Genomic DNA, 5,947 nt, shown 5'->3' with positions numbered 1-5,947 from the left:
ACATGTTTTACTTCTTTTTAGTTGAGAAGCTTTTTGGTTGGTGTTCAAGTTGTCTATTATTGTATAATAAAACCCCCAGACACAGGGGCTTAAAATAACGATAATCCTTCAGTTTGCTCATGAACTCACAATTTGGCCGGGGCTTGGGAGGGCAGCTCATCTTGCTCCACAAAGTGTCACTTGAGGCAGGCTCACTCATTCACATGCGTGGCTGCTGCTTGGGAAATTAGAGCTTAGCCAGAACACCTACATGTGGCCTTTCCACATGACTGCCTGGCTTTCTCAGCATGGTGGCCAGGTTCTAAGACAACAACCCAACAGAAAAAGGCTGAAGCGCATGACATTCTTATGACCTAGCCGTGGATGCCACTTACCACCATACTTCATTGGTCAAGGTAGTCCTCATTCAGTTTCTGAAGGTTTTCTTCTTTGACATCATTCTTATAATATTACTTTGAATCCATTTGTTCTGGTCTCTTATAAAAAAGCACTAATCATCCACGCATTGGGTCACTTTTGTCATCTATACAAATAATTTTTCCTTTCAATGTGTTTTTTTTTTTCTGTTTGTCATTTTCCTATGCTTCTGGGAGAAATTTTTGTGTTTATCCTCTACATGACTTAATTTTCCACATTCTCAATCCTGTTCTTTTAAAGAGTGGTTTAAATTCTACTATAACATTTTTTATTACATAATTTCCTGAACCTGCAGGGTTTTTTTTCCCACTTATTCTTATGTTTAACTCTTTCTTCTTTTATTAATCAAGATTTGTATTTTGTTAAGAAAGATGGTAAATGTTAAGGTTTTTTCTTTGCAACAGTAGATCTGTTTTTTAAAATGGGCTCTTTTCTACTTCTTTGGTTTTTTTTTTAAATCTACCTCTTTCTTCCACACTGCAGGACACTTTGACAGTCCCTAATTTTTAAATTTTGTTTTCTGTGTATTCACTCTTGAATAAGAAGAGAAATATCCCACTGTGGTAACAACTACAAAAGTACAAACATGTTTGTGTGAGTCCTCTTGTGTCTACCTGTTGGCAGTTAGATTCTTCCTCCCAAATGTCAGGTTCAGGGGCTGTGCTTTCGGATGATGTTTTGAGAGGTCTGGTGGGCCAGGAGATCCTGGGGAGGAACCCAGCATTCTAAGGAGTCACAGTGAAGAATCTTCATTTCAGTTGCTACACAATTGCCAGATGTCCAAAACCTGAGGTCGCTGAGGGGCGTGGCTGGCTGAAACTTGCCTGTTTTCTGGAGCAACAGGCTGGTGTGTGTGGAAGAACGTCCCAGCGAAGGGAGAGTAGAGAGACTGAATCCCACTGCACTGAGAAGGATCCTCATCCAGGGATTCCTTAGGATTCCTACCTGCAGGCTCTTGGTTAAGTGTGGCTGTGTTTGCTCTTGTAATTCAACTAAATTCAGGAAGCTGTCCATCAGCTGGTACCAGATGAACCCTGGATGGGGTTGTGCTGCCCCTCAGCCTGCCCTCATCTCTGGCTCCCAACCCTCCACATTAGGGGTAGTAGGGTATTCTGACAGGTTTTCCTTTGCTTACAAGAAGTGGGGTTGTACCATTTCCTAGGGAAGGAGAGTTGTGATTCTCCTAGGGAAGGAGAGTTGTGATTCAGCAGTCAGCTTTTTCTTTCAGTATGGGTCCATTGGTTCGCTAGCAGAAATCCCTTAACTTTTAAGTATACAAACGATGCCTTTCTCTGGTTTGATCTACAAGATTTTTATCCCTCTTTTTTTTTTTTGAGACGATCTCGCTCTGTCACCCAGGCTGGAGTGCCGTGGTGCCATGTTGGCTCACTGCAACCTGTGCCTCCCAGGTTCAAGCGATTCTCCTGCCTCAGCCTCCTGAGTAGCTGGGGTTGCAGGTGCCCAACACCGCGCCTGGTTAATTTTTGTATTTTTAGTAGAGATGGGTTTCACCATGTTGGCCAGGCTAGTCTCAAACTCCTGACCTCAGGTGATCCACCCACCTTGGCCTCCCAAAGTGCTGGGATTACAGGTGTGAGCCACCACGCTCGGCCTTTGTCCTCTCTTTACCTCCAGATTGATATTCCTTAGAAATAATTTTTATTATTAGAAATAATATTATTTCCTTCAGAAATAATTTCAGCTCATTTCAGGGTGCAGGAGTGTTGGGATTTCTGCACTCATTTTATCTTTTCCCCCAAATCCTTGTTGGATTAATTTAGACTAGAGCTTCTCAAACTCAGCCCTGTTGACATCTTGGATGTGATGATTCTTGACTGAGGGGCTGTCCTGGGCATTGCAGGATGTTTAGTAGCATCGCTGGCCTCTGCCCACTACATGCCGGTAGCACCCTATCCCCAGCACCAATAGCCTCCAGCTGAGAACCACTGCTCTAGATGCATCTGCAATGTGTCCTGACTCCTACCATCCCCACGCCATGGCATCTCAGACCCCAGAACTGGAGGGCATCTTGAGAGATCACCTGTCTTGGCCCCCTTTTGTCAGGAAAAAAAGATGTTGCTATCTGCTTTCAACAGATGAGTTTAGATGATACAGATGAGGAGGAAGAGGCAATTGAGCCTGGCCTGAGATTGCCCCTTTGCATTTCTTTATGAGAATGGGACTTGGGTTTCTTGTCTTCTGGAGCTTCTGCTATAGGCTTTGTAGTCCTGGCCCATTAGGAGATAAAACTTCTCCATAAAGGGACCCTGCTTGGCAGGACTTTCCTAATCCTTATTTATTTGAGACAGGAGAAAATACTGAGAGTGACTTAATTGGCTTACAGTGTACACATGTTGGAATTTATGCCCTAGGAGTAATTCTGCCATGAAGAAGCTCTGATTTCCCTGGGTGGCTTGACTCTGCAAGGAGGGAGTAGAGATGAATGATGGGCAGAGACGGACAGCCATGGACATGAGAGTTTACTGCTCTGACCCTCACTGGTTCTGGTTCTCATCAATGTCAGGGAAGAGCTAGTTAAGAAGAAAAGGGAGATAGGGGAGTGTTGCTCAATTTAAATTACAGGGTGTTTGAGAAAGAGGCCACTGCTCTCAGACAGGAAAATCCTGGCCTGTTGAGTGGGAGAAAAAAATTGTACTGAGCATACATAAAAATAGTACAAGGGAGGTAGTTCAACTCCGTGTGACTGCTGAAATGACAGCTTTTTGGGAACTGCACAGTTATCACCCTGAGTGTGTGACTATTTTAACTCACAGGAACTCCAAGCGGGGTTGTGAAAGGCCTCATTTAGCTTTGAGGCCCGAGAGGCCCCCAGGGAGACAGATGTGTTCCTCAGGAACGAGAAGCAGCTCTGTAGTGTAGGCCCTACCTCTCCTCCTGCACTGTCCTTCTCCAGGGAAGAAGAAACGGTTTGTTGCACACATTGGAATGTGCTGAAGGGGAGCAGGGCAGTAGTCGGATCCTTCCCTTATTCCTCCTAATGTTACTGATGATTCCGTTTCTCAGCAACATCTGGCACATTGTTCCCAGGTCATTGGTGAGAACAAGCAGCCTCAACCAGGTCGTGGAGCCTCTCAGATAGAAGCCCTCTTAGCTGGAGCTGGCACCCATAGAGTTCTCATCCCCTTTGCCAGTCCCACGCTTGGCTGCAGCAGCCACTGCAAGTAACTGTTGACTCCTTACTGTGTGTGAGGCTCTATGGGATAGGAAGCTGCTGCATGAGATGTAGTTCCTGTCCTCAGGGGCTTCCACTCAATTTGAGTAGACACATGAGAAAGATGAGAATCGATGAGAAAGCCAAAACAAACCTCAGCTTAACAACCACCAAAACATCTCAACATACTCTATGCTACACTCCTGAGGAGTCCAGACAGTTAATGTCAAGGCTATAGAGCATCGCTGTACCCTAAGGTGCTTGGGGAAAGACTTCCCATTGGCTCCTGTGAGTCAAGCTTGGAGGAAAAGGTGATAAAAACCACCAAAGTGTTACCAGTATCCAAGCAATTGCATCCACTTCAACATCACAAAAGTCCTTCAAGCAAGACGTTATCAGTGCTCTCATTTTATGGCTAAGAAACCAAAGACTCAATGAAAGAGAGTAAGATGGACAACTTGAGTATTCTACCATATACCATGCGTTATAATTGGAATTTACAAGGTTTCATTAAATTCCCACAACCATCCTGTGATATATTATCATTACCATTATTTTTACAATTTGAATTTTACAGCTAAGGAAACTGATGCTCAGCACAGCTAAGTAGCTTTCCCAAGACCATACAGCTTGTCCATAACTTCAAGTCCTAAGCGTTTTCCATTTTAGTCACATAAATATGGCTTGGAGGAAGGAGTAAGGAGGGAGTGAGGAGACATTCTTGGCAGGAAGAGTAGCTTAGGCAGAAATGTATCTGGCATATGTAGAAATCTGTCTGGTATCTTTGGGGGTACAACCCATAGTCCATGAAGACCAGAACAGGATTGTCCAATTACAATGCATGGTATGTGATAGAATACCCAAGTTGTTCATTTCCTTCTCTTTCCTTGAGCCTTTGCTTCCTTATTGGTAAAATGAGAGCACTAATACCATCTTCCCTGTGTGGGACTAGTCAGTAGATCAGCTTGACAAGTAGCAGGGCTCTGATTTTCTTTTTTTGAATAAATCTATCAGGGAAGTGATAGATGAGTGAAAGGGGAGAGTCTGGAAAGCTGTCAGATCACGTGGGTGAGTATCTCATAGTCCAGGATGGGATACCGGAACTTGGTATGACTGCTGAAATGACAGCTCTTTGGGAAGTGATGAGAGTGACACACAGGAAAGACCTGCCAGGATGAGTTGATTGTATTTGTGAAAAGCATAAGCAGGCATTTATGAGGGCATCAAGATTCTAAGCATCGGTGACTGGGAGAATGAAGACAGAAACAGGTGCATTCAAAGAGGATATATATATATATATATATATATATATATTTAAAACATCAATTCCATTGCTGGGCTGCTCTAGGAGTATGAACAATCAACACTACTTAGAATGCTTTGATGGAAGCAGATTCTATTAGTTTTGCTGTATTAAAAATCAAATAATACCCTTAGGACAGTGGAAAACTGCACTTACCAGACAGTTTGGTTCAACAGTGGTTGAACACTAGATTCTTCCAGGTTGAGTCTGTAGCCTCAAGAATTTCAGGCAGGCTGCATTTTATGAATTAAATCAACTTTTGATGTTCCTCTAAGCACTATGTGTATGAGATTCTAAATTGGCTCTACATAGTACTTGGATTATTGGGAAATGGGAAGGGATTATTAGGGGCATACAGTGAGTTTACTGATATCCTTATTCACCCATTCATTCAGTATTTATTTTTTGTGCACCTACAGCCTGCCAGGAACTTTTCTAAGCACTTAGCAGTGAAGAAAACTCTCATGGAACTTCCACTCTAGAACCCATTTCTTCAGGCAACTGGGTCAGGAGGAGAGATTCTAGTGTGGGGTTTTCTGGCTGTGAGTGTGCATCCAGTGATAATCCCACAGACGTGGTAGAAGCTATGCATTGGAAGATGCCTGCTCTTGTCTTGAATTGCACATTTTGGCCAGAAATGTGCGGCATTCACATGCTCTTGGCCTTTCCAGAGGAGAGTTGCCATGTAAGAAACTGAGTTGCCCTTAACTGTTGATCCTACCCTGAGGTTAAAAAGCCATTTTTTTCCTTCCTTCATCTGACACTTCTGGGACCCGTCTTGTCTTTGTGATGGCAAGAGCAGAGTGTCAAACAGGCCATAGCCCAAGTTGTTTGGGAAATAATTTTCTTGGAAAAGCTTGAACCACAAGAGTTTATATAAAGGGCCCTTTGTACCTCACTACACTGAGTTTCGTTTGGGGGAAGCTTGTAGACTCTAGATAGATAATTTCATTCTTTATATTTATTATCTTTTTCATATTCTATTTTAGAGAACATGGAAAAGAAATATTTATCCTGAATGAAGAGTCAATTAAGTTTTTTTAACTGATAAAACC

The sequence above is a fragment of the Colobus angolensis genome, unplaced genomic scaffold, assembly GCF_000951035.1.
Source record: "Colobus angolensis palliatus isolate OR3802 unplaced genomic scaffold, Cang.pa_1.0 Scaffold212, whole genome shotgun sequence".
NCBI classification, from domain to species: domain Eukaryota; kingdom Metazoa; phylum Chordata; class Mammalia; order Primates; family Cercopithecidae; genus Colobus; species Colobus angolensis.
This window is presented reverse-complemented; position numbering follows the sequence as displayed.